The sequence below is a fragment of the Procambarus clarkii genome, chromosome 45, assembly GCF_040958095.1.
Source record: "Procambarus clarkii isolate CNS0578487 chromosome 45, FALCON_Pclarkii_2.0, whole genome shotgun sequence".
Classification (NCBI taxonomy): Eukaryota; Metazoa; Arthropoda; class Malacostraca; order Decapoda; family Cambaridae; genus Procambarus; species Procambarus clarkii.
Window position 1 is genome coordinate 23858623 of NC_091194.1, and position 27858 is coordinate 23886480.

Here is a 27858-nt window from a genome sequence, read left to right on the forward strand (position 1 = left end):
ATAAATTTAACATGAAGGTTTGCCCATATTACTCGCCAGTTAAAGAGTGGATATGCCTCCTCTACTCTAGCAACTATATGCGGGAGCAGAACATCATACACGTGTACTGTTCATCATTAAAAAAAACTTCAATATTACAAATCCTTGAGAACATCAATTGCACATAAATAAAAGTGCGGTGAAATAAAGACAAGGTCAGTACACTCTGGCATATGTATCAAGTAGCTAACACGTAATTTACAATAGTAATGTCCTATCGCATTTACACTATTCCTCTGCATTATCTCCTTTCTAAAGATAACACATAAGATTAACAATGACTTATGGTACACATTCAGTATTCCTATTCCACCATCATTCTTACCATTACAGAGTGTAGTCCGTTTTTTTTTTTTTTTTTTTTTTGAGATATATACAAGAGTTGTTACATTCATGTACAGCCACTAGTACGCGTAGCGTTTCGGGCAGGTCCCTGGAATACGATCCCCTGCCGCGAAGAATCGTTGTTACAACCAAGTACACATTTTACTGTTGTGTTAAACAGAGGCTACAGTTAAGGAATTGCACCCAGTAAATCCTCCCCGGCCAGGATACGAACCCATGACATAGCGCTCGCGGAACGCCAGGCGAGTGTCTTACCACTACACCACGGAAACTTTAATTGGTAGGTATCTACCATACATACATATCTAAAAATATTGTTAATCTCCATAGCACTTTTCTTGTCAGTTGGAAAACTGTGGAACAATTACCACACTTTAGACAAAAGTTTGCAATTGATTATTACAGCCTTCTGAAACAGGATTACTTTCCTATTTGACAAAATATTCGTTGCTACTATTATAGTTCCACATAGTACTTAACAATTCGTAACCAATGTTGTGTCATGTTTTACACCAGCAAATCCCAAGATCTTAAATAGACTTCACTACTTTGAACCATGAACCTGTCCAGGTAACTTTATTATACCATCTGCCATGCCCCATCATACACGTTTTGTCTTTGTTAATGACAGCACCTGTTGCTTTCTCAAAGTTGTCTAACTATTTGAGCAGGACAGCGAGAGAGATCACTTGTCCAGAAGTTCTCGCAGCCAGACTATACTGTCAGGCCGGGTGGTGGGGGGGGGGGGGGAGAACTGACTGCCGTAGCCACTTTATCAAACTTAGTATCAGAGACTTTGGTGAGTAAACTTGTAAGGTGACGTATAGTGTGTTTTCCAACTTAGGTGTTGGGTGATGTTCAGGGGCATTCAGCTGTAGTGTTCTCAAATTCTTGTGTGGTGACTCAAAATGTGTATTAATGGTGACATATTGAATATCAAGTGAAATGGATGAATTATGATACCCATAATAGTAAATATATATTTGATTAACTTTTTAAATTGTCTTTAATTGTAATCCCCTAGATCTTGGATATTATAAGCTAGAGTGGAGGTAAACTTTTGACTTAAAGACCCTTGGTTATATTCGTACAGCGGGTACGTGGTAACCGCAGATAATATTGTTGTACAGACAAGTTCTGTTCCTTGTCTTATAGTTAACTTGAATGGATGGTGGCAGCAATCTAATAACCTTCTTCTATTTTTATCTCTTTACTATTCTAGTACTTTGACTATTTCTTGCTCTTCTACTTTTCTCCTTTCTCTCTCATTATTAAACTTTCCCTTACCCCAAACAACCCTTCCTGACTCCTCCCTCCCACCTCTCTAACTCCCTCACCCTTTTCATTTCTATATTAATTTCCATTCAATTCCGATACGTTACAAGTGTGTGTGTGTGTGTGTGTGTGTAATTACCTAAGTGTAGTTACAGGATGAGAGTCACGCTCGTGGTGTCCCGTCTTCCCAGCACTCTTTGTCATATAACGCTTTGAAACTACTGACGGTTTTGGCCTCCACCACCTTCTCCCCTAACTTGTTCCAACCGTCTACCACTCTGTTTGCGAAAGTTTTTCTTATATTTCTTCGGCATCTTTGTTCAGTTAGTTTAAATCTATGACCTCTTGTTCTTGAAGTTCCAGGTCTCAGGAAATCTTCCTTATCCTTTTTATCAATTCCTGTTACTATTTTGTATGTAGTGATCATATCACCTCTTTTTTTCTGTCTTCTAGTTTTGGCATATTTAATGCCTCTAACCTCTCCTCGTAGCTCTTGCCCTTCAGTTCTGGGAGCCACTTAGTAGCATGTCTTGGCAATTCTTCCAGTTTGTTGATGTGCTTCTTAAGATATGGGCACCACACACCATATTCTAGCTTTGACCTAACAAAAGTCGTGAACAATTTCTTTAGTATTTCGCCATCCATATATTTAAAAGGAATTCTCAAGTTAGAAAGCGTGGCATAGGCTCATCGCACAACGTTCTTTATGTGGTCCTCAGATGATAGTTTTCTATTTAGAACCACCCCTAGATCTCTTTCTTTATCAGAATTCTTTAAAGATTTCTCACATAATTTATTGGCTGTGTGGGGTCTGTTCTCCTATTCCACATTCCATAACATGGCATTTATTCACATTAAATTCCATTTGCCAAGTGGTGCTCCAAATACTTACTTTGTCCAGGTCTTCTTGAAGGGCATGACAATCATCCAAGTTTCTTATCCTTCCTATTATCTTAGCATCATCAGCAAACATGTTCATATAATTCTGTATACCAACTGGTAGATCATTTATGTAGACAATAAACATCACTGGTGGAAGAACTGAACCCTGTGGTACCCCACTTGAGACATTTCTCCAGTCCGATACATTACCTCTGATTACTGCCCTTACTTTTCTATGTCAGAAAATTTTTCATCCATGTTAAAAGCTTACCTGTCACCCCTCCAATATTTTCCAGTTTCCAGAACAAACTCTTGTGTGGAACTCTGTCGAAAGCCTTTTTTAGGTCTATATAGATGCAGTCAAGCCAACCATCTCTTTCCTGTAAAATGTCTGTGGCTCGATCATAGATACTGAGTAAATTCCATACATAGGATCTTCCAGATCGAAAACCATACTGTCTGTCTAATATTATATCATTTCTCCCCAGGTGTTTTACCCATTTTTTTTAATTGCTTTTTCCAATATTTTCACTATTACACTTGTCAATGATACAGGTATATAATTAAGGGGGTCTTCCCTGCTGTCTCTTTTGTAGACTGGAACTATGTTAGCCTTTTCCCACACGTCTACTACGACTCCTGTACACAGGGATGTCTGAAAGATCAGGTGAAGTGGAATGATGAGCTCAGATGCATATTCTCTCAGAACCCATGGTGAAACTCCATCTGGGCCAACTGCTTTGTTCTTACTTAGCTCCTTTAGCATATTTTCCACTTCATCTCTAGACACCTCTATACGCTGGTTCTATATATGTTGTTCTCTGGAATTCTTATTGTCTGGTTCTCTGAAGATTTTGTTTTGTACAAATACACTTTGGAACTTTTCGTTTAATGTTTCACATATTTCCTTTTCATTTTCCATGACTCTGTTTCCCGTATTCAACCTCTGGAAATTATCCTTTATCTGCAATTTGTTGTTTATGAATTTGTAGAATAGGCCCGGTTCTGTTTTACATTTATCCGCTATCCCTTTTCAAAATTTTTTTCTACCTCTCTCCTTACTGCCGTATTGTTTCTCGCATTTTTGTATCGCTGGTATGTTTGGGGGTTTGGCCTCTTCCTATATTGATTCCATTTTTGTGCCTTTCGATCTCTGGTCCTCTCGCAATTTCTGTTGAGCCAATCTTGTTTTCTGGCCCTGCAATTCTGTTTTGGTATAAATGTTTGTGTGTCTTCATCATATATTTTTCAAAATTTGGCATCCATTTCATTTACTTCCCTGCCTAGCAGCAAGTCTGTCCAATCACACTCATTAACAAAATTTCGAAGTTCCCATAGTGACCTCTCTTTAAATCGAGTTTATCAACTGCTTCAATGTCCCCATTTTCTTCTAGATGATATTTTAAAGCTTATTTAATGTCTAACAGGACGTGATCACTCTTTCTCAAGGGAGGAAGGTACTGGATGTCAAATATCTCTTCTTTCCAGAATGAGGTTCACAAATTTGCATGTCCAAAAGTCCTCCGTTCTTGCTTCATTGGCCTCCCAGTCTATTGCTTTAAAATTGAAGTCCCACAGTATCAACAGTCGTGATTTATCTTTATCTGCTTGTACAATAATATCTCTCATGACCATTATGAGGCCCTCTCGTTTGTCATCCAGTTCTTCCTTTGTCCATGCTTGCTTGCTGGTGGGCTGTAGCTAGTTTAGTTCATTTATTATGCACCCTATACCCATCTTGTGGGCTGTAGTGGAAAGGATTACAGAGGCACATAATGGACTCAGGGACTGAACCCCACAAGTCATTTAGCTAAACAAGTTACAATCTTGATGCGCTAGTTACAAAATTCAATATAAGTCGTAATATCATAAATGGGTTCGAGATCGACGACAAGTACAGTTTTTTTTAAATTAAGCGACTGAAATGTGTGGAGAGCTAGTGTCACAATTGATATGTTTGTCCTGCACACCGTCCCTCCTCCCATCCAATGGGCAGCGGTGGATAGGTTACAATCACTTAGTTACTACCTACAGTTAGCAAACTGGGGATATTTGGCTAAAATTTCTGGTAGCAGATCATTTTGAATGAAATATTTACACATCGTTGGAACATTGGTCATAGAATTGTCTCTGAATTCACGTTTCTTTTCGCATTCCATCACATAGTGACGGAGGGTGTGCGAATAATTTTGTTGACAAAGTTTACATTTGGTCAGGTCGACATCAGCAGATAATGAGAATTCCCAGAGATACTTGTAACCGAGTCTAAGCCGAGCAGTAGTAACATCTAGAAGTCTGCTGATTTTATTGGATGAACCATAGATGTGTGGCTCCTCTTGGTGTAGGCATTTAAAATTATCAGCTTATCATCCTGATTCCAGACCTGCAAATGCCATTCTGTCAATATCTCGATGGTTTTCAAATATTAACTCACTTACCTTCAGGTGTTCTTTCACCAGCACAGCCACTCCTCCTCCCTTCCTAGTTTTCCTGTCACATCTATAAACTGAATAGCCCCTTGGGAATACGACTTCATTTAATATATTTCCTTCGAGTTTCATCTCTGATAATGCGACAATATCTGGGACCTTAAGCTGAATTATATCTTGAAACTTCAAGGTTTTTGAACTCACTCTATGTGTGTTGGTATATACAATTTTCAGGAACATGTTCCATTTCCCTTTGCTCTTTACTACCCCCTCCAATAACGATTTTGTTGCCCTGTTTTTATGTACCATTTCACAAGTTTTCCAGTCCCTGACATTTTGTAGAAAAAAAGAATTTGTCTTCTTCATTACTATCCCCATTTAGATGTTTTCCTTCTATTAGGTTCATTTTCAGCCTTTCTCTGTCTTCCTTTGAGAGGTCTTGTCTTATTGAGCAATGTTTGCCAACCTCATCACTCTGCAATTTCCTGGCATTTCTAAGCACTTCCATCATGTTTTCACTCCATTAAACGTCACCCAGAAGGGGCGGTTCTTGTCTTTCTCATATTTTCCTATTCTAAAATCAGTGACATTTTCCTTTGAGCCTTCTCCTAAACCTACTGTTTTCTCTATGATTTTCATCTCTTCTGCTGCTCGGTCCACCCTAGATGAAATTTCCTTCTCTAAACATCGAGAAATTATTATGGACTTCTATCTGCAGTGTTTTGTATTAGTTTACTGTTTTTAACCAGTTCTTTCCTAATTGCTTGCCTAATTTCTGCTTCTTGTTGGTCATTTCTGGTTTTGACTTCCGAACACACTTCCTTGATTGTCTCTCTCTCATTTACAACTTGGGCATATGTTTCTCTTATTTCTTCTTTATACTTTTCTAGTTCTTTATTAGCCTCCTCAATTTGAGTTGCCAATGAAGTTTCTCATTGCATCTCCTTGCCTAACTCCATGTTAGCCCTCAGGGTCCCTTGGAGTTGTTCACCATATGAGTATTTTCTTGTTAATTTCTTCAAACTCCCTACTCATCACTTTCTATGCCTCATTATCCTTTACTAGTTTCTTGATGTGATCCTCCTGCATCCTTACCGTATCAGTCGAGCTGGTAATTTTCTTGCCTTACTGAGAAATACTTCCTTTTAAATTACAAAACTCAATCATGAGACCTTCATTTTCTTGCTCTAATTTAATAACCTTTTCTTCGTAATTCTTTAGCATGTCCTCAATAATCACTAACCTGCCAAGAAAACCACCTTTCATTGCATCTTCTTGTAAGAAACCTGCAAAAGATCCCTTTGTTGGGGTGCTGTCCTCCCTTGTGGTGGCGGCCATTTTTGTTGTTATTCTGCTGTTTTGAAAGATCAACTTTTCTACACAAGATTTTTCATTCACTAACACTTCTAATCTCTTAGTTTATTTTCAAATTCTCTACACCTTCATGTATTCTGGGACACCACTTGCAACCTTCACCCTACTCCTGACACTCAGTTAATTTGAATTATCCTGGAGCCTGCAGCAGTGTGACTCTTCAGTGTGATGATATGTGTGTGTGTGTGTGTGTGTGTGTGTGTGTGTGTGTGTGTGTGTGTGTGTGTGTGTGTGTGTGTGTGTGTGTGTGTGTGTGTGTGTGTGTGTGTGTGTGTGTGTGTGTGTGTGTGTGTGTGTGTGTGTGTGTGTGTGTGTGTGTATGTGTGTGTGTGTGCGTGCGTGTGTGTGTGTGTTTGTGTGTTTGTGTGTGTGTGTGTGTGTGTGTGTGTGTGTGTGTGTGTGTGTGTGTGTGTGTGTGTGTGTGTGTGTGTGTGTGTGTGTGTGTGTGTGTGTACTCACCTAGTTGTACTTGTGGGGGTCGAGGTCTGGCTCTTTGGTCACGCCTCTCAACTGTCAATCAACTGGTGTACAGGTTCCTGAGCCTACTGGGCTCTATCATATCTACATATGAAACTGTGTATGGAGTCAGCCTCCACCACATCACTGCCTAATGCATTCCACTTGTTAATTACTCTGGCACTGAAAAAGTTCTTTGTAATGTCCCTGTGGCTCATTTGGGTACTCAGTTTCCACCTGTGTCCCCTTGTTCACGTACCACCCGTGTTAAACAGTTTATCCTCATCTACCCTGTCAATTCCTCTTGAGAATTTTGTAGGTATTGATCATGTCTCCCCTTACTCTTCTGTCTTCCAGTGTCGTCAAGTGCATTTCACGCAGCCTTTCCTCGTAACTCATGCCTCTTAGTTCTGCGACTAGTCTAGTGGCATTCCTCTGAACTTTTTTCAGGATCATCTTGTGCTTAACAAAGTACGAGCTCCATGCTGGGGCCGCATACTCCAGGATTGGCCTTACATAGGTAGTATACAAGGTTCTGAATGATTCCTTACACAGGTTCCTGAAGGCTGTTCTGATGTTAGCCAGCCTCGCATATGCCGCAGACGTAATTCTTATTATGTTCGCTTCAGGAGACAGGTTTGGTGTGATATCAACTCCTAGATCTTTCTCTATCTCCGTTTCATAAAGAACTTCATCTCCTATTCTGGGCCCTGTGTCTGGCCTCCCGTTTTCACTGCCTAGTTTCATTACGTTGCATTTACTCGGGTTGAACTTTAGTAGCCATTTGTTGGACCATTCATTCAGTCTGTCTAGATCAACTTGTAGCCTCCTCCTATCTTCCTCTGTTTTAATCCTCCTCATAATTTTTGCGTCATCAGCAAAAAAGGAGAGAAACGATTCTATACCCTCTTGGAGATCATTTACATATATAAGAAACAGTATGGGTCCAAGGACTGAACGCTGCGGGACTCAACTGGTGACTTCTCGCCAATCTGAGACCTCACCCCTCACACTGACTCGCTGCCTTCTGTTGCTTTGATACTCCTTTATCCAATGGAGTACCTTCCCTTTCACTCCAGACTGCATCTCCAGCTTTCGCACCAGTCTCTGGTGTGGCACTGTGTCAAAGGCTTTCTGGCAATCCAAAAATATGCAGTCTGCCAACCCCTCTTGCCTGATTTTTATTGCATGGTCGCAGAATTCAATTAATCCTCTATTGCAGGGCTTTCCATCCTTGAACCCACGTTGATGCTCTGTTACAAACGTCGTTTGCTACAGAAGGTGTGTGTGTGTGTGTGTGTGTGTGTGTGTGTGTGTGTGTGTGTGTGTGTGTGTGTGTGTGTGTGTGTGTGTGTGTGTGTGTGTGTGTGTGTGTGTGTGTGTGTGTGTGTGTGTGTGTGTGTGTGTGTGTGTGTGTGTGTGTGTGTGTGTGTGTGTGTGTGTGTGTGTGTGTGTGTGTGTGTGTGTGCGTGTGGGTGAGAGAGAGAGAGAGACGGTTTCAGTTGGAACAATGAGGAGAGTATGGTGAAGATGGTTACAGTGACATTGGTTGTGTATAGTTGCTGTGTTGATAATCGTGTGTAGATGGTTACAGTGATGGTCGTGTGTAGTGAAGTTGGTTACAGTGATGATGGTCGTGTGTAGTGTAGATGGTTACAGTGATGATGGTGGTGTGTAGTGTAGATGGTTACAGTGATGATGATCGTGTGTAGTGTAGATGGTTACAGTGATAATGGTGGTGTGTAGTGTAGATGGTTACAGTGATGCTGGTCGCGTGTAGTGTAGATGGTTACAGTGATGATGGTGGTGTGTAGTGAAGTTGGTTACAGTGATGATGGTCGTGTGTAGTGTAGATGGTTACAGTGATGATGGTCGTGTGTAGTGTAGATGGTTACAGTGATGAAGGTTGTGTGTAGTGTAGATGGTTACAGTGATGAAGGTTGTGTGTAGTGTAGATGTTTACAGTGATAATGGTGGTGTGTAGTGAAGTTGGTTACAGTGATGAAGGTTGTGTGTAGTGTAGATGTTTACAGTGATGATGGTCGTGTGTAGTGAAGTTGGTTACAGTGATGAAGGTTGTGTGTAGTGTAGATGTTTACAGTGATGATGGTCGTGTGTAGTGTAGATGGTTACAGTGATGCTGGTCGTGTGTAGTGTAGATGGTTACAGTGATGATGGTGGTGTGTAGTGAAGTTGGTTACAGTGATGATGGTTGTGGGTAGTGTAGATGGTTACAGTGATGGTCGTGTGTAGTGTAGATGGTTACAGTGATGAAGGTTGTGTGTAGTGTAGATGTTTACAGTGATGATGGTGGTGTGTAGTGAAGTTGGTTACAGTGATGATGGTTGTGGGTAGTGTAGATGGTTACAGTGATGGTCGTGTGTAGTGTAGATGGTTACAGTGATGATGGTCGTGTGTAGTGTAGATAGTTACAGTGATGATGGTCGTGGGTAGTGTAGATAGTTAGTGATGGTGGTCGTGTGTAGTGTAGATGGTTACAGTGATGGTCGTGAGTAGTGTAGATGGTTAGAGTGATGGACGACCATCAAGGTAATATAGTATTAACTAGCTCCCGTACAAGGTCATTCCCATTCCTTCCCTCCGTCCCATCCCACACCCTTATCCTGACTACTGCGAGCTCACCATAGCCCGTGCTACTTGGAACTTTTTGTCCCAAGTAGAGAATCTTAAACAACTTATCCTGACTCCTTCCAAGTGCTGTGTAGTCGTAATGACCTGGCCCTTTCCCTTCATAATTCCCTCCCCTCTCTTGCTGTGTCTCCCTCTGTCCCTCTTCCTATGTCGTCCCCCTCACTCTCACTATGTAGTCCCCCTCACTCTCACTATGTCGTCTCTCTCACTCTCCCTATGTCGTCCCCCTCACTCTCACTATGTCGTCCCCCTCACTCTCACTATGTCGTCCCCCTCACTCTCACTATGTCGTCCCCCTCACTCTTACTATGTCGCCCCCTTCACTCTCACTATGTCGTCCCCCTCACTCTCACTATGTCGTCTCTCTCACTCTCCCTATGTCGTCCCCCTCACTCTCACTATGTCGTCCCCCTCACTCTCACTATGTCGTCCCCCTCACTCTCACTATGTCGTCCCCCTCACTCTTACTATGTCGCCCCCTTCACTCTCACTATGTCGTCCCCCTCACTCTCACTATGTCGTCCCCCTCACTCTCACTATGTCGTCCCCCTCACTCTTACTATGTCGCCCCCTTCACTCTCACTATGTCGTCCCCCTCACTCTCCCTATGTCGTCCCCCTCACTCTCACTATGTCGTCCCCCTCACTCTCACTATGTCGTCCCCCTCACTCTCACTATGTCGTCCCCCTCACTCTTACTATGTCGTCCCCCTCACTCTTACAATGTCGCCCCCTTCACTCTCACTATGTCGTCCCCCTCACTCTCACTATGTCGTCCCCCTCACTCTCACTATGTCGTCCCCCTCACTCTTACTATGTCGCCCCCTTCACTCTCACTATGTCGTCCCTCTCACTCTCACTATGTCGTCCCCCTCACTCTCACTATGTCGTCCCCCTCACTCTCACTATGTCGTCCCCCTCACTCTTACTATGTCGCCCCCTTCACTCTCACTATGTCGTCCCCCTCACTCTCACTATGTCGTCCCCCTCACTCTTACTATGTCGCCCCTTCACTCTCACTATGTCGTCGCCCTCACTCTCACTATGTCGTCCCCCTCACTCTTACTATGTCGCCCCCTTCACTCTCACTATGTCGTCGCCCTCACTCTCACTATGTCGTCCCCCTCACTCTCACTACGTCGTCCCCCTCACTCTCACTACGTCGTCCCCCTCACTCTCACTATGTCGTCCCCCTCACTCTCACTACGTCGTCCCCCTCACTCTCACTATGTCGTCCCCCTCACTCTCACTATGTCGTCCCCCTCACTCTCACTATGTGGCCCCCCTCACTCTCACTATGTCGTCCCCCTCACTCTCACTACGTCATCCCCCTCACTCTCCCTATGTCGTCCCCCTCACTCTCACTATGCCGCCCCCCTCACTCTCACTATGTCTCACTCTCACTATGTCGCCCCCCTCACTCTCACTATGTCGTCCCTCTCACTCTCACTATGTCGTCCCCCTCACTCTCACTATGTCGCCCCCCTCACTCTCCCTCTGTCGCCCCCCTCACTCTCACTATGTCGTCCCCCTCACCTCACTATGTCGCTCCCTCACTCTTACTATGTCGTCCCCCTCACTCTCCCTATGTCGTCCCCCTCACTCTCACTATGTCGTCCCCCTCACTCTCACTATGTCGTCCCCCTCACTCTCCCTATGTCGTCCCCCTCACTCTCACTATGTCGTGCCCCCTCACTCTCACTATGTCGTGCCCCCTCACTCTCACTATGTCGTGCCCCCTCACTCTCACTATGTCGCCCCCTCACTCTCACTATGTCGTGCCCCCTCACTCTCACTATGTCGTGCCCCCTCACTCTTACTATGTCGTGCCCCCTCACTCTCACTATGTCGTGCCCCCTCACTCTCACTATGTCGTGCCCCCTCACTCTTACTATGTCGTCCCCCTCACTCTCCCTCTGTCGTCCCCCTCACTCTCACTATGTGTAACATTGGTTGATGTTATTGTAGAATGATTAGGTTGTGGGCAGGAATTGGAGTACCAAACGGCCACTGCTTTTCCTTAGTTTATTATAAAAATATATATATCTTCTACACCGGGCCAGGAGGTAGCGAGAGTGTGTAAGGGAGCGCGTGTAGACGCTCCGATGCCCAGGGCTGTCTCTGAAGGTCTGGCAATGCAAGGGTCAGAGATTGCTACATTCAAATCTGCTGACAACGTTGTTGATACCTATTAAGTTGTTTAGCTTAGCGTCGGCCATCATAAGAGGGTATTGGATCACCCCATGTGTATGGCGCCTAACTGGCGTCCAACACCGCTCGCCATGCTATCATCGGCGTCCTCGGCGATCTGTTTGACAAATTTGACAACCCTTGGGCGTGTACCTAACTAACATTATATACAGGACAACATGATTATAGTGGCCGTAAACAAACAAGCGAATTTTTTGAGATGTCCAACACCGTCTCGGGCATGCATGAATAAGGAGTACATTGCTTAAATATAATCCTTAAACTAAGCTATCCATGGAGCATCATGACTAACTAGCTAAATGTCTGCGCGAACTGGAGGCAGGAGGTGCGGCTGCAGGTAGAGGCGGTAGCGGTAGAGGCAGCGGACCAGAAGTTGCGCGTAAGAATTCATGATGCTCAGCCACAGTGTTACTTGTTAACTAGATTATAAACGGCAGACACTAACGTAGGCACAATATGTATGGCACAATAGGCATGGCAATACATAGAATAAGCGACATTTCCACTAAAATATGGAGAGCATGAAGGTGGCAGGAACACGAGGACCTACATAATGTATAGAGACACGACAAGATCAATAAACTACGAACAAAGATACCTGAGGTGGAAGGGTCTATATACATTGAGCCGAGTGGTGCGAAACGATTGTTGGAATCACTTTAAATCTAGCCATAAAACTATGAATTCTTAGGTGCCAGTCCATCATGAACGTAGTCTTCCTCTGCCATGTACGAACAGGCAGGGAGAGGGGAGCAGATAGAACGCATCCATTGTCCCTTACAGACTGGAACACCACAGTAACACGAAGAAGAATCATCAGACTGTTGGTGGTGTACTGTCGAAATAACAGGTCTGGATCGAAGATTGTATGTGTGAGTACGTGGTGGAGTAGTATCGCTGGGCGTGTCTGAGACCGAAGTGGGTGTCACAGTGATAGGGTCACACAGTACCTTGTCAGGGACAGGAGTCAGGGTGTCATTGTCATCAGTCAGACGGTCTAATTTCATGTGGTTGAGATGCTCATGTACTTGTTCTCCAGTGGCCAAGTTTTCCAGCTTGTACTTATTACCTGTGATATGCTCAAGAACTCTGTAGAGACCAAGAAACTTCTCAGTCAGTTTGTACATGAGACCATCTCGTCGTTGGTTGAGGATCATTACTAAAGATCCAGGTCCTATTCTCGTAGGTTTAGCATGAGCGTTTTGTAACCGCGTGAAATCGTCAGTAGCTTTAGAGAGATGTTCCTTGACTCACTGGAACACCAGTTGAGTGTCTCTCCGTTTGACCTTAACATAGTCGTCATAGTTGTAGAGTGGCGCCGGCGGCGAGGAGATGATGGCATTAGGAAATCTCATGTCTGTCCCAAATAGCACAAAGTGAGGTGTGTCTCCTAAGGAGGAGTTGACAGAGGAGTTTATCGAACATTGGACGATTGGCATAAGTTCATCCCATTTGTGACTGTCCTGATTGACTGTCACTCTGAGTGCGTCAAGGACCTTCTTGTTAGTTCTTTCAGCAAGGCCATTGCTAGCCGGTTGATAAGGCATTATATTACACTTTTTGATGTTGTACAATGTAGCCAGTTGTTCCAGAACAGAATTGTTGAATTCCGGGCCGTTGTCAGAGAGTATAACTCTGGGTGGACCATACCTGCAAATTATATGATCATGAAAGGCACTACCTATAGTTTCTACAGTTTTGTTTGGCATTGGAACCAGTTCACAGTATCTAGAGAAGTTATCTACCATAACTAGGAGATGTTTATTTCCTCTGGAGGTTTCGGCAAAATTTGTTAACAAATCCATAGAAACACGGTCCCAAGGTGCATTAGTCGTAGGGTAAGTCTGAATCGGGTTCGGGCCTGCAACATGGCCTCTGTGAGCTAGGCAAGTTAGACATTGATCCACATGATGTTCAATCTGTTTGGCCATTTTGGGCCAGTAGTATATAAGACGAGCCTGCTTGATGGTGCGGTCCTTGCCAGGATGCGCACTGTGTGGGGCGTCGTGAACAAGTTTTAACACGGTAGGAACTATTGACGCAGGAATAACAAGTTGATGTACCAGTCTGGCAGGAGATCCAAGCATAACCTTGCGATGGAGCACATGATCTAAGAGCACTAGTCCCTTGAGTGGTATGGATGGCTTGACTGTAAGAGTCGTGTGCGGGTCCATGAGAAAGCTTATGATTGGTGCCCACATTGGGTCTTGTCATTGTGCAAGTTCTACATCTCGCAAGTCTAATGAAGGGTATTCAACGTGAACGGGAGCGACGTAACGGGAGAGAGCATCGGCAACTACATTGTGTTTGCCAGGTAAGTATCCAAACATGGGTAGCATCTCTTGTGAGGTGAGCGACCAACGGGCAAACTTGCCTATGGGATTCTTGTCTCTGAACAAGGGAATGATAGCTTGGTGGTCCGTCAGTACATGGACAGGGTAGTTACAGATGATATCTCTGAAATGTTTGAGTGCCCACACGACAGCCAACGCTTCGCGCTCGGTTGTCGAATAATTCTTTTCAGCTTTGGAGAGGACTCGGCTCGCATAGGCAATGGCATGTTCTTTTCTGTCGCTAGTTTGAGCGAGTACGGCACCTAACCCAATGTTACTGGCGTCGGTAACTAAAATGAACGGTTTGGTGAAGTCTGGGAACTTGAGAACGGGAGAAGATATCAGGGCTTCCTTGAGCGTTTGAAATGCTTTCTCTTGATCAGTTGTCCAAATGAACGGAGCGTCTTTCTTAACCCTTAACATGCTCGGGGTTTAATATCCTGCCATCCCCACAGGCGCATGTCATTTTGAAAAAAAAATAATTTTTTTTTCTTTCTAACCTGTTAATTTGTGTTCACTGATCACGGGAAAAATAATAAAAAAATCGTAAGTGGCCTATATTGCCCGCTATAGGGCGGGGAAGTCTGGCAAATTATAGGCGCTGACTCAGCGTGCGTCCCAGGCGGTCTGTTGCTCACAAGGTGTCAGGCCAGAGTTGCCACAAAGAGATAATTACCGAATTATTTCAATGTCTCTGATTTTTCATACTTTTTTGCTGTAATATTATTCAATAGTGTGTAGTTTGATATATTTATATAATAAAATGAGTGAATCGTTGGTGTACTCAAAAATATGGTGTGCATACTGTTGATTCAATTATGTTCATCAATCAGTGAACAAATACTTTGTCGGTTATTACACTATAAGCACAGGTTATATATAAGTATCTACATGTTTTGTTCACCATAACTGTACATCTAAGCTTGTATGGTGAGTAAAGGCACAGAGATGTGGCTACTCACACAGTCAGCTGATCGGCGGCCGCCCTCAAGGTCAGACGCACTAATATTTCTCCTCCAACAATACTGTGTGGTGTTATTACGCTATATATCTTATATACAGACGTTATATATAAGTATCTACATGTTTTGTTCACCATAACTGTACATCTAAGCTTGTATGGTGAGTAAAGGCGCAGAGATGTGGCTACTCACAGTCAGCTGATCGGCGGCCGCCCTCAAGACCAGACGCACTAATATTTCTCCTCCAACAATACTGTGTGGTGTTATTACGCTATATACACACATTACATATGAATATCTACCTGTTTTATTCATCATACTTGTACAAATAAACTGGTATGGTGCCCAAAGACCATCGTGGTAACCAGTAAACAACACCGTCGTCTGCACGGTGGCATCGTGCAGACGACGCCACCGCCCTCACCAAAATGGCGGCTCCAAACTTTCTCTTGCTGTTTATACCCTCTATACGCACGTTATATATAAGTATCTACATTTGTGTTCACCATAGCGAACCACTAAGCTGGTATGGTGAGTGCAGTCAATAAAAGGTGGCCACACACAGTCAAAAGACATCGCTACCACCCTCCTTCCCACAGCATTACACCTCCTTCCATGGCGCATAGCGCTAAATATCACCACAATCCTGCTATTATCAGAACCCTGGTCAGTTTTATCACAGTCAGGGGTCTTCTGTAATAATATCATCGCTACATAATAGCATGAATAAGTATAATTTGGCATTTTTAGGCGATGCTGTGGTTACAAGCTGAACAGCAGTGCTGTTAGCTCATGCTGCGTGCGTCAGGCTTGGTTGCTCACTCAATACTGAGGCCAATAACACCCGGGAGTTTGGCCCACGATTTTTTTAAAAAATGCCGTCTGTTTACAAGAACCCTGATGAAGGTGTGGTGAACCCCGTGTATCCGCGGGCTGTTTAAATCTTGCGTAGTACTCCAACACATATGACGTGATGCACAGTTTACTGGAACAATGTCCAGCACGTCATATGACGTGATGCGCACTTTAAGGGTTAAGGAGGTGAGTGAGAGGAGATGCAATCACTGAATATGCAATGAAATGAATGGCAATGAAATGGCGGTAGAATCCAGCTAGGGCTACGAACTTTTGTACAGCTTCAGCATTATGAGGGACTGGAAAGTTCTTGACAGTTTCTATCTTTGAATCTAGAGTGGTGATGCCTTGTGAGGTGACGTTATGGCCGAGAAACTATATTTTTTCTCTCATGAAGGCGCATTTGCTACGTTTGATTTTCAGTTTGGCTTCAGCTAGTTTCTGAAGGACTCGGTCCAAACTTTGTAGATGTGAGGGTACATCCTTGGACATGATAATGAGGTCATCGAGGTAGACCATGAGGGTATTTCCTATCATTCGTCGGAACAGGTCTGTCATAAGCCTTGAAAAGGTAATAGGGCTGCTGCGTAAGTCAAAAGGCATGCGGGTGTACTGGTAATGACCATTAGGGACGGAAAACGCCGTCAGTTCTCGACTTTCTGGATCGAGCGGTATTTGCCAAAATCCTTCCAATAAATCAAGTGTGGAAAAAACCTTATTCTGACCAATGTTCTGCAATAAGTCAGTAAGCACGGGAAGTGGAAATCGATCAGGAATCGTAACTTGATTAAGTTTCCTGAAATCAACGACGGGACGCCAAGAGCCATCCTTCTTGGGTACTAAGATTAACGGAGCATTCCATGGTGAAGTACTTTCTTCAATAGCCCCGTCGTGTAACATCTCGTCAATGTGTCGGTCTGCAACAGCTCATTGAGAATGAGACAATCTGTATGCGGGTACAAAAATTGGGCGAGTACCTGGTTCCAGTGGAATTTTGTGAGTAATGAGGTGTGTCAGTCCAAGTTGTTCACCTGTCAGTGCAACAACGTTGCGATGCTTGTTGAGGATGGTCAGTAACTGAGATTGGGCGTCAGGGAAGTCAGTGGCACTAAGATGTACAGGTGAGATCGCGACCTGATCTCGATTTGTTGTGTGAGTGAGTGCATGTACTATTTGGTCAGTAGAGACCTCATCCACTACTCACACCGGTAACGAATAATGGGCAAAGTCAACAATGGGTGTGCCTGATGCAAGGTGAATGTTGGCATTGGTGACGTTGGCAACATAAACAGCAGTAGTGTTATTCTGCACCTGATGTAAGGACGATTCTATGTAGGTACCATTGATTTGACATGTGTCACTGTCAGCTATTACGTGTTCTAGGTCAGATACACCAGGTATCTTGACAATAACCTTTGTTAGTGCACGAGAATGTAAGACTGTGTCTTGGTGTAAGATGCCTCTGACCTGACTGATGTTAGACTCCAGGCAAGTAAGGTAATGAACAATCGCTGGGGCCCCTTGCAAAGATTCATTGACCTCACCGACCTGCGAGACTGTGGAAACGTGCGTTGGTCTGGTGTCAGTAAGTGACTGAGTGATGGGTTTGTTTGGGCGTGACTGGTTAAGTGTACCCTGGTCTTCCCTGGTTTGTATGTACCTGACATAGTCCCAATGGTTGGTGAACTCATGTCCCATGGTGTACACACTGCAAAGAGTTACCACTGTGTCACCAGTTGTTGCTTCCCAACGGTAAGCATCGATAGTAACTCGGTAGTCTCTCATGGTGTTTAATCCGAGTAGGATGTCTCCAGGGAATCGTACTGCACCGGCTATTACACATGGCACGGTGAGTGATCTGTCATTAACTATTAACTCTATGTCTGCTTCACCTAACGCCGGAGTCATTCCTCCAGTAAGTCCACCAAGGTTGGAAACAGACGACTGGCGTATATCGAGTCGGTTGCGTAGGCCATGAAGGGCGTCTTGTTTAATGATGTTGACTCTAGCTCCTGTGTCTAGGAAAATCTTAACATCTTAAATCTTAACAGCATGGAGAGTGTATGGAACTGGATGCCAGATCCACTTGCATTCCAGAATTACAGATACAATTACCCACCGAAAGGGAACTACAACTACGGCAGACAACTGCCCTACAACAATCAGTACTGGTCAGAACAAACTCATTATGTCCACAAATAATGGGCTTGCCGAAAAAGTTTCCCATTCAAACTATCACTAATAGAGTAACCTCATTCATCTTTGCCAACATACAAGGACTGAAAACAAGAACAAACAACAAAGTACAGTTCATAAATGGCCTCCTCACGGAGTCAAATGAAGTATTTGGAGCTTTCACAGAAACCCATGCAGGGGAATTGTTGGACAGTGAGATCTGGATTCCAGGATATAACCTATACAGGTGTGATAGGAAAATTAGGTCACATGGAGGAGTGGGTCTGTATATTAGGGAAGACCTTGTATGCTCGGAGCTCCTAAACGTTACAAATGAGGTGGTAGAGGTACTGGGATTAAAAATAGAGAAAATAAATTTAGTGATTATTCTAATATACAAACCGTCAGATGCAATGCTGAGGAATTCACAGAACAGATAAGCAAAATAGAGAATAGCCTTGATAATTTGGAGAACCCGATACCTGATATTATCTTCCTAGGTGACTTCAACTTGCCTAGTCTCAGGTGGAAAATAACAAACAATAATATTATACCAGGAAATCTATCAGGACCTAACCAACCACAGATTAGAGAACTACTTAGATTCTGTGACAAATTTTCACTCAATCAGCAGATATCGGAGCCAACGAGAAATGAAAATATTCTAGATCTGCTCTTTACGAACAATGAAGACATTACGATATCAGATACCACATACTCAGATCACAAACTCATTGAAGTGCAAACGACCATCAATACTCAGAATAGACCTAAAACGTTGATAAAGCGAGAGGGGCTATTCAGTAAATTCAATTTTAATAATAAAAGGATAGACTGGGAGATAATAAACAGGGAACTTACAAACATTCCATGGGGAACTGTTCTAAGTAATACAAGTCCTACAGAAGGAATAGAAAAACTGACTTCAGAAGCGTATCAAATCTGTCTGAAACATGTTCCTTTGAGGAAAGCCAGAAAGAGATCTAACGTAGAAAGAGAACGCAGACGGCACTATAAACGCAGGAAAAAAATAACGGAACTGCTTATGCAGACACGAATTTCCCGTCAAAGAAGGAATAATTTAAATAGGGAGATTGAAGAAATCGAGCGGAAATTGAAACACTCATATGAAACTGAAGAAAGGCAGTTAGAACAGAAAGCAATTCAGGAAATAAAGAAAAATCCAAAATATTTCTTCTCATATGCGAAATCAAAAGCAAAAACCACTGCCAGTATTGGACCTATTCGTACAAGTGAAGGTTCATACACGGAGGATGACAAAGAAATTAGTGAAATCCTAAAAACGCAGTATGAGGACATGTTTAGCACTCCAATAAACAACATGAAGGTGGAAGATCCAGACAATTTCTTTATGCGGGATATTCAAACCCCTGTAAATATAACTGATATAAACACGAGCGCACTAAATTTTGAAAAAGAAATTGAAAACATGCCCATGCACTCGGCCCCAGGTCCAGACTCATGGAATTCAATATTTATAAAGAAATGCAAAGTGCCGGTAGCTCAGGCACTCAGTATAGTGTGGAGGAAAAGCTTGGACATGGGGGAGATACCAGATGCACTTAAAGTAGCAGACATAGCCACTCTACACAAGGGAGGGAGCAAAGCATTGGCAAAAAATTATAGACCAGTTGCACTAACATCGCACATCATAAAAGTATTTGAGAGAGTGATTAGGAGTCAGGTCACCAATTTCATGGAGACCAATGACCTTCACAACCCAGGCCAACATGGATTTCGAGCGGGAAGATCGTGCCTCTCACAGCTACTTGAGCACTACGACAAAGTCACTGAGGCATTAGAAGAAAAACAGAATGCTGATGTGATATACACGGACTTCGCAAAGGCTTTCGATAAATGTGACCATGGCGTGATAGCACACAAAATGAAGTCAATGGGAATAACCGGTAAAGTAGGACGCTGGATACTCAGTTTTCTGTCAAACAGGACTCAGCGAGTAACAGTCAACCATATAAAATCTAGTCCAAGTGCAATGAAAAGCTCTGTACCTCAGGGTACAGTCCTTGCACCGCTGCTTTTCCTTATTCTCATATCAGATATAGACAAAAATACAAGTCACAGCTTCGTATCATCCTTTGCAGATGACACAAAAATCAGTATGAAAATTACCTCGGCTGAGGACATTGAAAACTTCAAGCTGATATTAATAAAGTTTTCGACTGGGCATCAGAAAATAACATGATGTTTAACAGTGATAAATTCCAGGTACTCAGGTACGGTAAAAATGAGGACCTTAAACATAATACAGAATACAAAACACAATCAAATGTACCCATAGTAGGAAAACAGCATGTAAAGGATTTGGGAATAATAATGTCTGACGACCTAACGTTTAAGGAGCATAACCAAGCAAATATTGCGACAGCCAGAAAAATGATAGGATGGATTACGAGAACTTTCAAATCCAGGGGATCCCATCACAATGGTTGTACTCTTCAAGTCACTTGTGTTGTCCCGTCTTGAGTACTGCTCAGTACTCACTTCCCCATTCAGAGCAGGAGAGATTGCTGAAATAGAGGGAATACAGAGAACATATACGGCACGCATAGACGCAATAAAGCACCTAAATTATTGGGATCGTCTCAAAGCCCTCCAAATGTACTCACTAGAAAGAAGACGAGAGAGATAACAAATAATATACACCTGGAAGATACTGGAGGGCCAAGTACCAAATCTACACAGTAAAATAACAACGTACTGGAGTGAACAATATGGAAAAAAATGTAGAATAGAACCAGTGAAGAGCAGAGGTGCCATATGCACAATCAGAGAACACTGTATAAACATCAGAGGTCCGCGGTTGTTCAACGTCCTCCCAGCAAGCATAAGAAATATTGCCGGAACAACCGTGGACATTTTCAAGAGGAAACTAGATTTATTCCTCCAAGGAGTGCCGGACCAACCGGGCTGTGGTGGGTATGTGGGCCTGCGGGCCGCTCCAAGCAACAGCCTGGTGGACCAAACTCTCACAAGTCAAGCCTGGCCTCGGGCCGGGCTTGGGGAGTAGAACTCCCAGAACCCCATCAACCAGGTATCAACCAGGTATGTCTACCCTTCAGGGTGGCTGAAATCAGAGGACCTTCTGTGTCCTTGATTGGCATCCTGTTAAACATGATATTACGAGACTGACACAGTCGATGTGGTGTCTGGAGTAAATGTACACGAGTACCGTCAGTGTGTAGTTCGTCCATGCTTTCCTCCTCTGCTAAGGTACCTTACCTGTTACAGGTAGGCACTGAGTATACAGGGAGGTCGACTCGCTTCCCTACGTCATACCGTTTACCCAAGCTGCTATACCTTCCCCCGACTGAGAGTCATAGGGCAGATCTGTGTGTTCGTAGGTCGAGTCTGCATTATCCTTGACGGCCGTGGCGCCGTTTGTCACGTGCGAGTCACAGTGTCCATCTGTGTCGCGACTGTCAGTTGTTGCATACGTAACATGGGCAGTTGGTCGGGCTGCAGGGCTAAGTGTAGAGCTCGGTCGGCGCTGGTTAGTTGTTGCAGCCTGCAGTTGCTTACGGGAAGGGGGAATAAGACTAGGGCGGTTAGCCTGGTTAGTACCGTGGCGGGCTCTGCAGTCAGCAGTGTCATGTCCAGGTCGGCGGTGATATGTGCAATGAGAACGGGTCTGATCATGTGATCGGCCTGTGTAGTTATGTCTAGCATGCTGTTGGTGTTAGTTGATGTACACTCTGCCTTACGGTGGCTTGGTTTGCCACAGTTAAAGCATTCTGGCGTTCGAGGTCGCCGAGGGTATTGAGGGGAGCCTGTCCTAGAGTATGACCTGGGGCCATACGAAGGCGGAGGAGACCTAGCACGAGTCTGAACACGTCTAGGGGTAGAACGCGTGACAACGTTCACAGTGGTATGGGAACTGTTTGCACGAAAAACGGCAGAAAGCTGGGCAGAATCCCGGGGCTTTAGTCTGTCTGTGGACTCTACCATGACGTCCTTTAAGTCCCAAAGTGTGTGGGTAGGACCAAAATTCCTAGCCTCAATGTCTTTCAGTATGGCCTCGGGGGCATGACTCTGCATGGCACCGAACGCCAATAGTTTACCCACATTCTGTATAGTGAGGCTTCCACAAGCGTCCCATCTAGAAACCATCAAGGCTTTCTCCAGTGAGTCATGTAGCATAGCTAGACGCGTGGTAAAAGCGTTGCGTGTTTCATCAGGACGCATTACTGCGGTAGCTAATTGGCGAGCATTGCCAAAGGGATCACGATCAACTACCGATATATATCTCCTACGAAAGAATTTCTTAAATTCTTCCCAGTCTACAATTTTCTTTAAGTCAGGTGTTCCTGCTACGAGATACGCATCTCCAGATTTATAGACAAGTGTGGACGTCGCCATACTGATATAGTCCGCGTCTGTGACAGCAGTACCCTTGCTCTTCACTCTAGCCTCTACACTAGCGAACCATGTCTCCAAGAGGGTTGGATCATTTCCACTAAACGGGTGAATGTCAACAGACTGTGTAAGAACTGTGACAGTGTTCGAGTTAGAACCCGCAGTATTCGGGACTTGAGTCATGATTACTGAGTCGCTGCTGGTTGTAGAGATTAATGAGGATAAGCTACCGAGAGCTGGGGGTGGGAGTTCACTGGCTAAGGATAAGTGAGCGAGCGTAAGGAGCTCACTAGTTAAGAGTAAGTTACTCTCCGATAGTGAACGAGACCGTAGACTGTAGGGGTAAGTGCGCGAGTGAGGCCTAAGCGAGTATCGGTTATCCATAAAGTAAGTTTACATTGTGCCCACGAAAGTCCACAGTTTACTCTACTACACAAATAACAAAGTACTTCAGCTCTAGTACTTAACTAGAGCTGAAGGCTGCAGGAGCTGCAATCCGTTCAACGGGGCAAAGATGATCTGGTCGTCACAGGTCGGGTGTCGTGCTGCGGCGTCGTCGGCGTCGTGCTGCAGCGTCGTCAGGGTCATGCTGCGGCAGGAGACGTCAGGCGCGGCAGAAGTCGTCAGGCCAGACAGCGGCAGGTGGTAAGGTGATGTCAGGCAGGCACCAAGGCTCGTTGAGTCACGGTGAGTCAAGGCGAGTCAGCTGGTGGCGCGCGGTGAGTCAGGCACGGGCGCGTGCTGGGTGAGTGAGGCACGGGCGCGCGCTGGGTGAGCAAGGCACGGTCGCAAGCTGAACTGTTACGATGCTGGCTGCTGTGTGCTGCTGTGCTGCTGTGCACTGCTGTGCTGATGTGTTGCTGTGCGCTGCTGTGTTGCTGTGCTGCTGCGCTGCCGTGAGCTGTTGTGCTGCTGTGAGCTTCTGTGTTGCTGTGTGCTGCTGTGCTGCTGTGCACTGCTGTGCTGATGTGTTGTTGTGCGCTGCTGTGTTGCTGTGCTGCTGCGCTGCCGTGAGCTGTTGTGCTGCTGTGAGCTTCTGTGTTGCTGTGTGCTGCTGTGCTGCTGGGCTGCTGGAGTACAAGGGTGACTCCCACCGCTGCCACCAGTGTAACATTGGTTGATGTTATTGTAGAATGATTAGGTTGTGGGCAGGAATTGGAGTACCAAACGGCCACTGCTTTTCCTTAGTTTATTATAAAAATATATATATCTTCTACACCGGGCCAGGAGGTAGCGAGAGTGTGTAAGGGAGCGCGTGTAGACGCTCCGATGCCCAGGGCTGTCTCTGAAGGTCTGGCAATGCAAGGGTCAGAGATTGCTACATTCAAATCTGCTGACAACGTTGTTGATACCTATTAAGTTGTTTAGCTTAGCGTCGGCCATCATAAGAGGGTATTGGATCACCCCATGTGTATGGCGCCTAACTGGCGTCCAACATATGTTGCCCCCCCTCACTCTCTCTATGTCGCCCCCCTCACTCTCCCTATGTCGTCCCCCTCACTCTCACTATGTCGTCCCTCTCACTATGTCGTCCCCCTCACTCACACTATGTCGTACCCCTCACACTCACTATGTCGTCCCCCTCACTCTCACTATGTCGTTCCCTTCACTCTCACTATGTCGTCCTCCTCACTCTCTCTATGTCGCCCCTCTCACTCACACTATGTCGCCCCTCTCACTCACACTATGTCGCCCCTCTCACTCACACTATGTCGTCCCCCTCACTCTCCCTATGTCGCCCCTCTCACTCACACTATGTCGCCCCTCTCACTCTCACTATGTCGTCCCCCTCACTCTCATTATGTCGTCCCCCCTCACTCTCACTATGTCGTCTCCCTCACTTTCACTATGTCGTCCCTCTCACTCTCACTATGTCGTCCCCCCTCACTCTCACTATGTCGTCTCCCTAACTTTCACTATGTCGTCCCCTTCACTCTCACTATGTCGTCCCCCTCACTCGCACTATGTCGTCTCTCTCACTTTCACTATGTCGTCCCCCTCACTCTCACTATGTCGCCTCTCACACTCAACGTATTTCTATACTGCACACTCTTCCCCCGCCCACTAACTCCCCTCGCTTCTCTTTCCTCACTCCACCCGTCCCTGAGAGTTGGGGAACCATTTGAGAGAGAGAGAGAGAGAGAGAGAGAGAGAGAGAGAGAGAGAGAGAGAGAGAGAGAGAGAGAGAGAGAGAGAGAGAGAGAGAGAGAGAGAGAGAGAGAGAGAGAGAGAGAGAGAGAGAGAGAGAGTGGGGGGTTCTACTCACAGGCAGAAAGAAGGGGCGCATGAAATAGTGCGTTGAAAGAGAGGGAGGAGACAAGCGCAGGCATACAGATAGACGGGCAAACACACACACACACACACGGAGAGATAGATTGGGAAACGAGGAATCCCCATGGCGGGGAGGAGACCTGGGGAGCGAAGCTGGTAGACGTTATTGACAGGAATTTCCTAACACAGCATGTGAAAGAAGATACTAGGGAAAGAGGAGGGGATACGCCCAGCCTATTAGATCTCATTATCACTCAGAATGTAGAAGACATCGAGCAGTTGGAACATGAAATACCACTAGGAGCCAGTGACCATTGTGTCCTAGTCTTTGACTACATGATGGAGCTTAAAATTGTGACCAAAGGACAAGAGGTCCGGGAAAGGAGACTTGATTACAGAAAAGGGGACTACAGAAGGATAAGGGACTACCTGGGAGAAGTGCAGTGGGAGGAAGAACTTAGAGGAAAAACAGTGCAAGGTATGATGAACCAAGTCATATTGAAATGCAAGGAGGCTGAAGATAGATTTATTCCAACAATAAAGGAAAAAAGCAGGAGGGAATATAATAACCCATGGTTTAATAGACAGTGTCAGGAAGCAAAGGTGAGAAGCAGGAGGGAGTGGAGGAAGTACAGAAGACAAAGGACAGAGGACAACAGGATTAGATGTAACAGAGCTAGGAATGATTACATTAACATAAGAGGAGTGTCGGAAAGAAATTATGAGAACGATATTGCAGTCAAAGCGAAAAAGCAACCAAAATTACTACATAGCCATATAAGAAGGAAGATGTCGGTAAATGACCAAGTGACAAGACTGAGGAAAACAGAAGGGGCATATACAGAAAGCGACAAGGAAATCTGCGAGGTACTGAATGCAAAATTCCATGGAGTGTTCACAACCGAGCCTGAGCAGCTCCCATTGTTAGAAGAGATTACCCAAGATGAAAGACTATCAGATATAGAGGTGACAGCAGAGGATGTAATGAAACAGTTGACAACACTGGATGCAAATAAAGCTGTTGGACCAGACAAAGTATCACCGTGGATACTTAAAGAGGCAGCGCAGGCTCTCAGCGTGCCTCTGGCAATGATCTTTAATGAGTCACTTATGTCGGGAGAATTGCCCAGTTGCTGGAAGGAGGCAAATGTCGTACCGATTTTCAAAAAGGGTGATAGGGAGGAGGCACTTAACTACAGACCCGTATCACTGACAAGCATCCCCTGCAAAATACTTGAAAGAATAATTAGGCTAAGACTTGTTGAGCACCTGGAGAGCATTGCGTTTGTAAACAAGCACCAACATGGGTTCTGGACAGGGAAATCATGCCTAACAAACCTTTTAGAATTCTATGATAAAGTAACAAGGATAAGGCAGGACAGAGAAGGCTGGGCAGACTGCATATTTCTTGACTGCCAAAAGGCCTTTGATACGGTACCGCACATGAGACTGCTATACAAACTTGAGAGGCAGGCAGGAGTAAGCGGAAAGGCCCTAGTATGGGTGAAGAACTACCTAACAGGAAGGAGCCAGAGGGTAATGGTAAGGGGCGAAAAGTCGGACTGGCGAACAGTAACAAGTGGAGTACCTCAAGGATCGGTGCTGGGACCAATCCTCTTTCTAATTTACGTAAATGATATGTTTACAGGAGTGGAATCATACATGTCAATGTTTGCAGATGACGCAAAATTAATGAGAAGAGTTGTGACAGACGAGGATTGTAGGATCCTCCAAGAGGACTTAAACAGGCTGCAGAGATGGTCAGGGAAATGGCTACTGGAATTTAACACCAGTAAATGTAAAGTTATGGAAATGGGATCAGGTGACAGGAGACCAAAGGGACAGTACACAATGAAGGGGAACAGCCTACCTGTAACGATTCGAGAAAGAGACCTGGGAGTGGATGTGACACCTAATCTAACTCCTGAGGCACATATAAATAGGATAACGACAGCAGCGTACTCTACACTGGCGAAAATTAGAACTTCATTCAGAAACCTAAATGAGGAAGCTTTTAGGGCGCTTTACACTGCCTACGTGAGACCCGTCTTAGAGTATGCCGCGCCATCATGGAGCCCCCACCTGAAGAAACACATAAAGAAACTGGAGAAGGTTCAGAGGTTTGCGACGAGGCTTGTCCCAGAGCTACGAGGGATGGGATATGAAGAGCGGCTGAAGGAACTGAACCTTACGACACTAGAGAAAAGAAGGGAGAGAGGAGATATGATAGGGACATATAAAATACTCAGGGGAATTGACAAAGTGGAAATAGATGAAATGTTCACACGTAATAATAACAGAACGAGGGGACATGGGTGGAAACTGGAAACTCAGATGAGTCACAGAGATGTTAGGAAGTTTTCTTTTAGCGTGAGAGTAGTAGAAAAATGGAATGCACTTGGGGAACAGGTTGTGGAAGCAAATACTATTCATACTTTTAAAACTAGGTATGATAGGGAAATGGGACAGGAGTCATTGCTGTAAACAACCGATAGCTAGAAAGGCGGGATCCAAGAGTCAATGCTCGATCCTGCAAGCACATATAGGTGAGTACATACAGGTGAGTACACACACACACACACACACACACACACACACACACACACACACACACACACACACACACACACACTCACACACAGGGGCCTCGTAGGGGCCTCGTAGCCTGGTGGATAGCGCGCAGGACTCGTAATTCTGTGGCGCGGGTTCGATTCCCGCACGAGGCAGAAACAAATGGGCAAAGTTTCTTTCACCCTAAGTGCCCCTGTTACCTAGCAGTAAATAGGTACCTGGGAGTTAGTCAGCTGTCACGGGCTGCTTCCTGGGGTGTGTGTGTGTGTGATGTGGGAAAAAAAAAAAAAAAAAAAAAAAAAAAAAAAAAAAAAAAAAAAAAGTAGTTAGTAAACAGTTGATTGACAGTTGAGAGGCGGGCCGAAAGAGCAAAGCTCAACCCCCGCAAAAAACACAACTAGTAAACACAAAAACACAACTAGTAAACACACACACACACACACACACACACACACACACACACACACACACACACACACACACACACACACACACAAACACACACACACATATTAGGGGGTGATGTGGTGGAGGCTGACTCCATACACAGTTTCAAGTGTAGATATGACAGAGTCCGATAGGCTCTGGAATCTGTACACCTGTTGATTGACGGTTGAGAGGCGGGACCAAAGAG

At 44.7% G+C, this 27858-nt stretch overlaps 1 protein-coding gene across 1 annotated transcript in view; it reads right to left on the reverse strand.

Annotated features, from left to right (window-relative positions):
* LOC138350481 (uncharacterized) overlaps positions 1 to 27858 on the reverse strand; it is a 398783-nt gene that overhangs the window by 341934 nt on the left and 28991 nt on the right. The window lies entirely within an intron of this gene.